The sequence below is a fragment of the Catharus ustulatus genome, chromosome 6 (genome assembly GCF_009819885.2).
Source record: "Catharus ustulatus isolate bCatUst1 chromosome 6, bCatUst1.pri.v2, whole genome shotgun sequence".
In the NCBI taxonomy this organism is placed as follows: Eukaryota; Metazoa; Chordata; class Aves; order Passeriformes; family Turdidae; genus Catharus; species Catharus ustulatus.
In genome coordinates, this window is record NC_046226.1 from 39,426,610 (window position 1) to 39,439,342 (window position 12,733).

Here is a 12,733-nt window from a genome sequence, read left to right on the forward strand (position 1 = left end):
TGGTTCATAGAAACTAATCCAAGCTAATTGCATTTATGCCCTGAATAGCTAGCAAGATTTTTCAAAATTAGTTTTTAAGAGGTTCAAGAAAAAAGTGATACTGCCTTGCAGAAAAAAAGTAGCTGCTCAGCCTAGCTATGTTTATAGGGGTATAAACACAAAAAAATATATTTAATTTTAAAGTCTGGCGAAGTTGTCAAATTCTGAACATGAAATACATACAATTGCTTCTTTCTAGAACAAACACTTGCAACTGCCCTTCCCAAGCAGGAATAACTATTCAGTTATCCCTGTCTAGAATTCCCCCAAGCACATTATACGCTCATCCAACGTTAAACAACCAATATAGTTTAAAAAAACAAAAAAAAACAAAAAAAAATTAAAAAAACCCCCAAATCATTCCTTACATCCAGCAAAACCTAAACTGGTTTTTTTCCAGCTGACATTGAATAATGTCTATAAATATCTATATCAGGGCACCTGGTTAAATATTGCTCATACTTCCTTTGAGAGGAGGTATAAAACTACGTATGTGGCTATATAGTTTGCTAGTGCAAAAACTTTTAGTAATTTTGATCTTTTATTCTTTTAGACTGAAATTAAAGGGAACATTTAAAAACTTAAGTTCAGTAGCATTATAAACTACCTATAATATCACATTCAATGAGGTATAAAAACCATCTCTGAATTAATCATAGAACATGGTGCATTTTCCACTTTACGCTTACGGCAGTAGAATAATTTCTAAAATAAAATAAAAAGCTTGTAGATGTCTGAAACTGCATGGATGGCTTGGCCTGCAAAAATTCTTTATCTTGTTATTTTTCAAGGAAGACAAACAAATGTCTTCCTCAATGCCACAATTGGTGACCTCCAAAAGGAAGGCACAGGATTCAGGAGTACATGCACCTCTTGTACATCCAGACATACTTCCAAGTCTCAGCCAGGAAGAACACTGAGTAAGAGGTAAATTAGGCATTTTTGGATGGATTTCAACTATCAGAGCCATCCTCCATTCAGTTTCTTGCTGGCATTCATTTATTACCAATAATCCCTTATTTCTTAAGTGGTTGCTTCAAGACTTAGAATTTCGTACTCAGGTAAGTGCCCCAATGCACTGCATATAGACTATTTAAATATTCAAGACTGAATGAAACCTTAAACTCTACAATAATCACATAAGTGCATTCGCACTTCTGTTAATTAAATACAATCTACATGGGAACTGCTAAAATATCACAGTACTATTTCAACAATGGCTATTTTGGAAGCTACACTAGAAACACAGCTGACAAGGCATATATATTTATATAAACAAAGGTAGGACACACACAAAGCCATGAATGCCTTCTGTGTGTATGGAAGGACTCAGAATAACTCAGAATTTTAGAGACAAGTCTTTCTGAGCCAAAAATCCCTTCAAATAAATTTGGTTTTCACATTACAGAGAAAACAAAATACCAACTTAATATTATTTTTGAGTAGATGAATTCAGATGTCCATTGTCCTTACAGACCCTTGGGCCCAAATCTCAGCCTTACAGGGATTTTATTTATAAAACTAGGGCTTCTATCAGCAACATTTACTTTTTAAGACTTAATTCCTGAATATAAGAATAGATAGAATTTCAGTTTCAGTAACCATCAAACTTCTCCAGGAATGGATGCCAGCTCTTCATATCATCTCTTCTTAGGTAAGCCATTTTACCCTTGGGAAGAAGTACTTACCAGTTTTGAGTAAGTTATCCCTTTCAGCTCTCTATCCCCTCCTACAAAAGAAAAACAACAACAGAAAAAAAAGATAATTACAAATATTTAAACTACAGTTGGAAAAAAAAATCAAATATTTGAAAAGTTGGAGAGGGAAGGGTTAGGATTTTAGAAAGGGCTTTTTGATTGGCTTTTCTTCAGGGGAGTTTTAATTTTTTTTTTTAAATGCTGAAGTTAACTGTAAAACACCACTTCAAAAGAAAATCTGTTTGAAGTGGCAAGGAAAACTAAGGAGACCTTCAATTTTAATCTGGATTAAAATACCAACTATTACTGTCACAAGCAGGAGAAACAATTAAAGATACAAATTTTTCTACTTCTGTACAAGGTCAGTGTCACCCTCCCACAGAGTAAAGACCTCTCCATGATATGTATTAAGATCTATATTGTAAGCCCTGCCAGTTGCCACAGCTAAATATGACAAGGTTACCCACCCTAGACATTTGCTCATCATTTGCTAGAGGTTACACCAACACCAAAAGATGGCAGAGCAGGTGATAGGTCAGCACAGTCACTAGAGCTCAAATCCCAGAGTACTACGGGGGACTGAAACAAACAGCAGCGTAAGCCAATATGGTGAGACACGAAGTGTGGAGGCTGAGAAGAGGCACTGCCCATTACGCCACCTGGGTCATGGGCAGAACATTTTGCAGCACAGCAAGGTAATACTTCTGAAATCACCACATGAATCATAAAAAGCTCATGAGTCAGAGTTCTAAAAAGATAGTTCCAATACAAATGATAACTCATTTGCTCAATTACTTTGCCTGATGCTAAAAAACAGGTTCCAAAATACTCCCAATTTCCTAGTAAAGTACTAGAATATTAGTACATTTGAAGCTTTAACTTTACAGCTAACAAGATCTTTGTAGATGTTTCTATCCACATGTAAGTCATCACAGAGCTGAAATTTAAGCCCCAGTCTTGTAGAAAGATAACAGCAGTAGAAAGTCAGAATCATCTCACTCCCTGGAGACCAGTGCAAGTGGAGGTTTTCCATTTACTAAACAGCTGAACCACCGATGACCACTGAGAACAGAAAAGGAAACAGGAAGCCTACTGCTGGTAGTGACAGTACTGTCAGCCTCCTAGTCTCAAACCTTATTGTGCATTTTGAACCACAGAATATTACAGATGATATCTAATTTTAGAGAAATTTCAGGTTAATTTACATAATATCCAGCTGCTAACATGACAGGTTATGAACTGGGAAGTATGGACTGTTTTGAGGTTGTATTCAAAATAAGTACACTCGCTCTGGATGCTGCAGAATCTTAAATACTGCCATTTTTGAGAGTGCTGAAGAGACAGGTTATTATTCTCTAATAAATTCTAGTTATTTCTTGTTGGTATTAAAATGCTATTTGTCACCTCCACCTCTCACTATCAATCAGTCACTTAACTGATCCAGAAACCTACAGAGGAAGCCCTTTCACCATGCAAGTACTAAGTGCCCTCTTCAACAAGCAACTACAACTTTCTGTCCATGCTATTAATAAAATAATAACAATAAAAAAAATCCCACTGCTCTAGATTACTGCCTTTAGAAAGTTAAACAAAACAGTCAGTACTACACATCTGCAAATGCAGTCTTAGAATAAATAAGCACGCTTTTTATTTAAAAAGAGAAAAATATCAATTTACTTGTAGCACAAGTACACACAACCTGACAAGAAAGCTGTCACTTAAAAATAACAGCAACTGTTCCTTCCTTCCTATTTTCCCCCCTACGTAGAGGCTCGCCTCCATAGCAGGACCATCAAGATGGAACTGTGCAGAAAAAAGCTGCACAGTAACAAACCCTCAGATTGCATTTAATCTTGCTGCAACCCCAGACTCAAAAGCCAGGCACTCCCAAGGACAAAGTTTAGAACACAAGGAGTTTAATTGTGACTATCCAAGTGAACCACTGTGTTGCCTTGGAGAAGTCACTTAGAAAGGACTTATACAGGGAATGGAAATACATTTGCATCCTCTTCTGTACATAATTTACTACAGGCTTTTTTTAAGTATTTAGAACAGGTTAACCTTTGAATGTCAAACCTCTGGCAACACAAAATTCTGACCTCACACAGGTATACTATTTTTATTAACATCCCTGCCTCATTTAGTAGAGAGGACAAGCACAAAGAATGATGTATCAATTCAATTTTTTGTCATTCTGAACTTTTGATTTGCATGGCTTTTTAAACTCAACATCTAAGCCCTACAACAGATAAAAAATTGGTTTCTTCATAAGCAGAGCACTAATGAGAGCCACAGAAACACTTGTGCCTGATACAGGCCAGTTTTCTTAAACAGAGAATTGAGACAGACAAATGAAGAACAAATACCCAAGTTTGGCAACCCCCAAGCATGTCAAACAGATTTAAGTTTTCAACTGCTCTTAGCATTTTTATAGTAGAGAACAACATACGACAGCTATATCTGTAACTTTGGTTCTTGACAAGTCCCTGTATTTGTGGATACTGGGAACAACACAGAATAGTATTAATGAAAAAGGGATAAAGTCTGCTCTGAAGATGAAATTAGATTATTTCTTCTTCACAGTAAAAGTACAAATAGAAACTCACACTGCCTCTCTCATTCTCACTACAAAGCATATTACAAAGTTAAGATTAGATAGCTCACAATCACTCATATCAATAGAGGTCTGAAGAGTTTAACATTATATTAAACTTCAACAGCAGAAATGTATACAAAATCTCAGCTATCCAATTTACTGAGGCAGTCTTTGGAAAGCTCTAGAAACATGCTATAAACTGTTCAAGGTAGGAGCCTGCAAGGTTAACTCTCAGGTTATTACAGTATATTCTGCAATATTTTGGGGGCTTTTAAACCCCAGGTCTGGGAGCCAAATTAAGAGCATTGCCTTCTTCCCAAAATACATATGTGATCTGTGATTGGAAAAGTTCTCATTACATGGGACTGTTACAAAAGCTAAGATCTCAAAACTCCTATGTTTAAGGCTTGATAGCACCTGAAGACATCAGAACAACACATGTTGGTGGAAACATTTTAGCATACAGCACCTGAAGGCTTAAGACTATTTAAATGTTAATTATATGTATATTAAGATGTCTGGTTATAACAATTAGATACTTATTACTACCTTCAATTTACACAATAAAGTTTATGTTACTGTAAGCCCAGGCTAACTTGGAAAAACCAGAAAGAATTAAATGTCATGTTCAGCAATTTTTTCTTTACGTTTTTCCTAACTCTAGAAATTAACAAATGTTTACTGTCAGACCATGGAACTCTATACATCCATATAATGTTACAATATTTAATTATGTATATTTTACTTTTCACCAAAAGGATCTTGGTCTTGTTCAGTGTACAGAATTAACTCAGAAAAAAGAAAGGACTAAATGCTGTGCATAGGCAATTGTGAATCTGATATTCTTTCACATATCAGAGAATTGGTCTACAATATGAGGGTAAAGCATTATTAATTTTTTGTGTGTGTCTGCACAAAATACACACCATGCAGAAGGCATTCAGAGTTTTTCTCTGGACTTTTGTTTTTATATGTGAACAGCTCAAAGCAACAGCTCTCCCTCCTATATTTGAAAGACATCCTGTATATAGAGAACACTTCACCACTAACTTGTAAGAAAACAAGTCACAGCAGATACTTCACAGTGATTTTCAAGTCAGCAACTCATATTCCTTCACAGGGAGGGATTTCTGCAGTCTTAAGAAGATCAAACACAGGCCAGAGACAGTATATAACCAATTTCAAGTTACATTATTGTAAGGTTAATGTTTCAATGACCATCGTTAGCAGCACTGGTGCTGTTGCTTCTGTGATAAAAACAAGGCTCCTTTGTGCCAGTGCACAGAATCTGATCTTCCTGCTGTGCTGCAGCTGGGAGAATTCCCAGTCAGTCCCAGTAATACATGCCGGGCAGGTGGTAAAGCGACCAACAGGATTGCTCAAGATAACTGAGACTGCACTGAAGTGTACAAGCCATACCTTCCAGCTTGTTTGTCAGTACAACTGCTCTCTCCTCCTCCTTCCTTATCCCCACAAGAACACTGATGGATTAACTCCCCTAAACCGGTCAAGGAGTCTGGATTTTCTGCTTATGCATGGAGACAACTTACAGGATTCAAACTACAAATTTCAGTTCTACCTAGAAGTTCTTCTGCTGCTATGATTCACCATGAAACAAATGCAGTTTGGACTTCAGGACACCTGAAGCTGACTTCACTTGGAGAAAGATTGCTTCGCCTTCCCTGAAACACTTTATAAAACCATCAAACTAAGTTTAAATAGAAGTGTGCGACACCATCATTTGTCTTTGTAGAAGCAGTACTATATTTAACACATAGAAAATGAGCTAGAAGACTCATTACAGTTTAAAAGATCATCTCTAGTGTAAAGATAAGAGCAGTTCATGAGCTGATCCCTAAAATATCAACCAAAACTAACCATGGCACCAAACACATGTAAACAGTTGACGATTACCCTCTTAGCTCTTGTCCTATGACTACAGCTCCATTGGGCACTAGTAACTCTTCCTAAACACAGTCTTTCCTAGCATCTTGGGGGTGGGATGGAGTACGACATCACACTCTCTGGCAAAATGATAAACTAGTAGAAAATCAGCACAAACATGTTTTTAACTCAGAATCGCCTTTGTCACTTGAGCAGATTCGAGATATGTTGCTCTACACTCTTTACCTGTGCATAAGTCCCTCTTCTTTGCACAATCTTAACCTGCTTCTTGAATCAGAGAAGCCTCCCTAACCTATGACCATCAGTAAGCCTGGCAGAAGTTCTTTCTGACTTGGTATCAAGGGGTCCCCATTTAACCTAACATTCATAAAATTACTGTGAATAAAATTCTCCTTTCTGTATCCAGACACCAGTATACAGGGACATTTTACAGCACTGTTGCATTCAGAAGTTCTAGTATTGCAGAACCAGTAAGTCTCACTTTGCTCAGTGAGTTACTATTCACCAGATTCTAGGCACACACAAAATCATCTTATATGCTGTGTGGCTAAATTCCTGCTCATGTAAAAAAACTTGTAAGACCTGGACTTTTATTTCAGTGAATTACTTTTTAGAAGGACTGTTTAGCTAAACACACACCAAGAGGAGCCTCAGTACTAATTAGGTCTCCAAGTTTCTGTTTTACTAACAGTGCAACAGCAAAGTTTCTTATTTGAAGTAGGGAGCTGAAGAATCATTTGCAAAATTAAAATATTTACATGATGTGCAGGTATAAATCAGCAGAAGACAGAGTTTGGCATTTGTTTCTTTCTAAAATTTTTTTGCTGCATTATTCGATATTCATTCCATAAAGTTGCTGGAAACATTGGTTGTTTGGGATTTTTTTTAAAACAATTTAAAAAATTTAACTTCAAAACAATTTAACTTCAAAAATACGTCAGTTAATCTGTTAAGTCTTAAAATTGCAATTTTTTTTTTTAAATTATTTTCAAGTATTTACAAAGTATATATACCACTGGGAAGGACAATTAGATGGCAGGTCAACAGAAAATGAAAGGAGCTGTCCCCTCCTAGCTGCAATAGTCCATCATTTGGTCTCAAAAGTAATAGGAAATGCAAAGGGAAGTTATTTGAATGTTTGTGTTTTATGATTTTGTTTTGGTTTTTAACAGTATGTCTAGAAAATCCAGTTTATTAATTTATATTGTTCTTAACCTGTGTTGCAAATTTCTCATTCCAGTCCCTGAGAAGTTCCTGCCTTCCTTTCATACTTCAGAGACAGAAGACTACTTAGGAAAAAGGGGAGGAAATGGAGTTGAGAGGAAGAGAGAAAACTCTTTCTAGAAAGAACACACACCATAATTGATTTAAAAACCAAAGATGCAATGAACAAGAAAAATTAAGAAAACTCAACCCCAGTACCTATCAAACTATTTTTTCCCCTGAAATTCCACTAAGAAAGAAGGGATCTCTGATTTCTAGTTTTAGCCTTTTAAACATGAGAAGAAATTTCTTATTGAGTGCCAAATCCTTTTTCCCCTCCAAGCAACGCACTTTATCTTGGAAAGAACTGGCTTGTGGGAATGATACATTAGTGAGGCAGAAGTGCCTTAAGAGTTTTGGGAAGAGGTCCAGAGTACAAAAGGAGACGATCCGGGCAGTGTTGCGAGACTACAGGCATGAAATGCAGAACTAGAGGTATCTCTGACTATCACTGCAGTGCAACTGCACGTCTGATGGAGAGAAGCTCAGGTATGTGCATATCCTGCTTGTACAGACTATTCTTTGAATTTTATCTATCCACCAGAATCGTTAAGAGGACACCAAAAAAAAAAAAAAAAAAGTTAGAAGAGCAGCCAACGCATCAACGACACAGACGTGAGTGACACTCAAGGACAGCCTCGGCCTTCCATTTCCACGGGGAAAGAGGCGCTGTTACCGCAGTGGGCCAGCAGGGGGAAACGCCAAACAAGTGAAGGGAAAAAAAAGTTAAGAGAAAACACCAAACATAAGGAATAAAATTCGACAAACGACACACACATCCCCTGAGTTGAGATGGAAGAAAGAGATTCTGCTCTCGGAGAGGGAAAGCAGGAGAAATGAAGTATATATGAATCAAAGCATTCTTCCAGAATTTAGAAAGGAGTGAAAGTGCAAGAACAAAACATAAGCAAGAAAAGGCAAGCTTTCAGTTTCGTGTTACCACAGAGTGACTGCAAATCAATTAAAGTCTCCTTACATCTAGTGTTTTAATGAAAAGCAAAATATTGTGACTAAACAACTGAGAGAATTAAGTTGAAAGATTATATATTTTTAAAGGACTATCCAACATGAATGTATGAACTAATTAATTTAAAGTGAGTACACATATTCTAGAAGATCATTCTGCATTACAGAAGACTTCATATTACATTTATACAGAATCTCAAGAGCCTGGACTTCTTTTTTTTTTTTCCCCTCTAAGAGATTTTAGAACAGCAAAACTCCAGTTAAGAGACCCTGAATTTCCTTCTACCTTATAAATATTACCTATACAGCATTTCCATGTTTACAAAGTATAGTGAAAACTACTTAAAGGAAGTGTTGGTTAAGTGAATAAATCCATGTTAAATGCATTTTGATGAAGGGCAACTGGTATGTACCACACTGGAAACAGGCAATTCCACAATGCATTTTAAAATTAAGAAATAAAAAAGCAAAATGTGATAATTTGTTGAACAAAGAAATTTTATGGGCATTTACAATGAAGAAAAAAAGACAAGCCCTGCAATCACAGGGGCTTTCTGTTTGAAATATCACTGGTTGAGAATCACAAGGAGCAGCAGTGAGATTTTCAGTGACAGATTTAAGGAGATAAACTACAGAAGTTTCTACTGGCGTTACTGTTCCACAAATATCAGACAGAAGCCAGGTATACATGTAATAACATGCAAACATTTAAAAATGCAGGTGTATTGTGATTAGTGATTATATGAAAGGGTACCTTAAAATAACAGGTAATCTTTTAGAGTTCCGTATTGATAAAGTTCTTTCAAAATCAGATGCTATACTTTCAGTAAAACTCTTCTATCAGTGTGCCCATGAAATTGAAATGAGTCTGCCAAGCATGCACAAGGAAAGTTTAGACTACCAGTTTATCAAGAGACCTAAGTGCAGCCTAGTTCTGCTCAAAGTTTACAGTTCTACCTTCAGTTTCTTTCTTATTATTTAGACTGCAGATTAAATAACACTCCCACAGTCAGCTAATCTAGCTGACCAAGGCACTCTCCTTCATGTCCTCTGCCAGCTGTGAGGTCCTACTCCAGCAGTCCCCACCTTTTCTGGGAGGAATGGTGGGCGAGGGAGTGTCACACTCCACAAAAATTTGAAGTGATTCACAGATTGGTCAGGGGAACATCACGACCAAGCTTAAGCAGTAGAAACACTGTGCTGGCAGCAGAAGGGAGACCTTCCTTCCTTCAGCAGTTATTGAGTTCCAGTGTGCTACACTGAGCACTTTGCTGGTTCTTTTTAATTAAAACAATCATGAAGAAGTGACCTTTGACCTTCCGCACGTGGTCAGAAATTTGGCTTGTGAGTTACATTTTCAGTGACAGGGTCACATTTGACTATCCCTTTCATTTTGAAACTGGAAGACCTACAGGACACCTAGGGATAAAGATGCATCTGAGTTTGGCAGTCTTGATTTCTTTTTGTTCTGCTTGTTACTCAGAATAAAAATCACTATTATTTTCTGTGCAACCTCATTGTGGCACAGGCATTCTTTAAATACTGAGATTAGGCCAACTTATGCTGATTTTGCTATGGTCAACTTTCATGCCAGTATTACTGCAACAGGTACTGGCCCACACAGTCTGTCTCAATTCTTACAATAAATTGGATTCTTCAATTTAATTATTTCATCACATGCATTAAAAAGAAACCATTTAATGTATAAAAGGTACAGTAGCATAAACTTGAAAATTAGCTGATAATAAACATTCTTGTATTCTGTACTTCATTATACTAAAAACTACTCGTAAGAATATAGGAGTTTATTTCATCTTATGTAGAACTTCCATTTTAACAGGAAGTGACATGGCTCAAAATGAAATACCATACATAAATTTTTGCCTTTACAACACTACAGATCACTTGCTCTAATATGTTAGGCTTCAAAATTAATGCCAAAAGACAATATGAAAATGATTTGTTGGTGAACAGATGTTCACATGAAAAAACTATCAAAGGAACAATTGTTTGTTTCTTAATCTATCTTCAGATTTTACGAACAAGATGAAAAAGGCAATGCTTCTCACCTGCTAAAAGTGAATTTTTTTCCAGAACAAATACTGGCAATTTAATTTCACAAAGTTCTACATAAAACAGTCTCAGACTTCTGTTGATTCTGTCGGATGCTCTGAACTCTGAAAAGGTGGCTGGGACCCTCTGCTGCTACCAGACAGGTATCACATTTTCCTCTCCTTTTGACTACATCTGTTCTAAGTACAGCCTGCTTACACTTAGTAAAAACCATTCTCATTCTATATTTTGCATTTGATTCACTTTTTAGCCAAACTTATTTCAATTTCACCAGCTATTTTTTCATTAAACCACGCTGTCATTTTGGCATTCCTGATCTCCTGAGCACAGAGACCAGCAAAGAAAGAAAAATAAAAGAAAAAAGACCATCTTAAGACCCTCCAACAACAAATACTGTGTTCCCTGTGTAGAGATTAATTAGATAAGGATCAATAAGGTTTCCATGAGTTTCTAGTTTTGTGTACTGATAAATTATGATAGAGCATATAAAGATACCAATGTGTTTCACACATAGCCTAAATAAAAAGGCAGTAAACAGAATTAGGTAAAACATGCTTGTTTCAAACTCTGAACATACCAGAACATTGAAAGCTCCTTTCTCTCCCCCTCCATCCCAAAATAAAAGCGTGAGTGAGAAGGGATTTCATTACATTCTTAGAACTGTGAGAAGCGAAGTCAAAGGCAGCCAGTGGCGTTTAGCATGCAGGCTGTACACACTCCCAAGTACGTCACACTGACAAAACACGCTGGCGGAGCTATCTGCCTTCCCAAGGCCTCCAACGCACTGTCGCTAGGCCTAAATCAGGTAGCTCTGTGTGCAGTGCTGCTGCAGATGAGCAGGAGTCCACCCCTTCTCCCCATTCCCCTTAAATTTAACTACCAGATTGTTCCAGCATCAGTTTTTTCTCTCTGCTTCCTTCAGCCGTAATGATTGTATTTAAAAAGACGACAGCATCACAATTTACTGTGCAAGATTCAGCCCTAATTTTCTTCCTTCTTTACTACAACAGCTCCCCTGCAGCTTCTGAGCCATTGTTGGCTCTTGTTTTTTGTTCCTTGAAGCAACAGGACTTGGCCTGCCAGGTTGCATCACTGTTTTCACAGCACACCTCTAAGAGGAAGAAAATCTCCTCTTCCCTGCTTCCTGCTGAGCACTGTGAATATTTGGATTTTTCCTTTCTCCCAACAGATACACAAGTCCAACAATGTTGAATATTCACACATTCCTCTCTTTCAACACCAGTTTCCCTCTTTCCCTGTTTATTTTCATACAAAACTATTAAATGAAGGTGTAACTAAGCTGTGGTCCAAGTACCTCAGAAGTTCTTTTATAGAGAATTTGATTCTTCTGCCAGGGTAGTCCTATTCTGACAACTCATTTGAGCCATTTACTTTACCTAATGCAATATTTGCCTGCTCTTAGGATTTCTAACCTACCATATAGTTTTGCAACATGTTCAGGACAAAGAACTTTGTCTCTATAAGTCATGAACTCACTCATTCAGGCAAGATGGAATAATGGTGAGATCAAACCCACATTTTCTCATAGTTTTGCCCTGGATGACACTCAGGTGAACTACTCAATGCAACACAGCTTCATGGAACTGATAGAAAACTACTGGGGAAAAACAATGGCATCAACTAAAGTATATATGAACTCCCAAAATTCATCTTCACCAAGCCCAACAAAACACGGTAACCTTCTGGAGGTCAAATACGTATCAGAATACTGCATTAAATAAATAAACACATGCAAAAAAACCCTCTAAAAATCACAAAGACTTAAAGGTAAGTACAGAGATGCAAACTTTACCTGAACACCAGAGGCAAAAATTGATTGTATTTTTTTCTTTAAAAATGTATTCCCACATTAAAAAAAAAAAATTGAGACAAAACCCAAAAAAATCACCAGTTTGTTCCCTCCAGGGAACCGTTCAACTCAATTCAAAAAGTAAAAATTTTTCTAGGCAGAAGTAGAATTTTCAGTTTTCCACAGTATATACAACTTTTTTTTAAATATATAATTATTTAGACAGTGATTTAACTAGCTCATTGCAATGGAAACCCTGACAACACTTCAGAAAACATTTATGACGGAGTCCTAATGAACTATTAGACAACAACCTACACAAAAAAGATGGACAAGTGAGAACAAGTTTATACACACACCTTGGAAAGACCTGTTTTCTATTCT

At 36.8% G+C, this 12,733-nt stretch overlaps 1 protein-coding gene across 13 annotated transcripts in view; it reads right to left on the reverse strand.

Moving 5' to 3' along the window:
- PHF21A (PHD finger protein 21A) overlaps positions 1-12,733 on the reverse strand; it is a 134,732-nt gene that overhangs the window by 102,224 nt on the left and 19,775 nt on the right. For all 13 annotated transcript variants that reach the window (XM_033061966.2, XM_033061973.2, XM_033061976.2 and 10 more), the window contains one exon: positions 1,728-1,768. The gene's annotated coding sequence lies outside the window, so the exon portion shown is untranslated. The remainder of the gene's footprint in view (positions 1-1,727; positions 1,769-12,733) is intronic.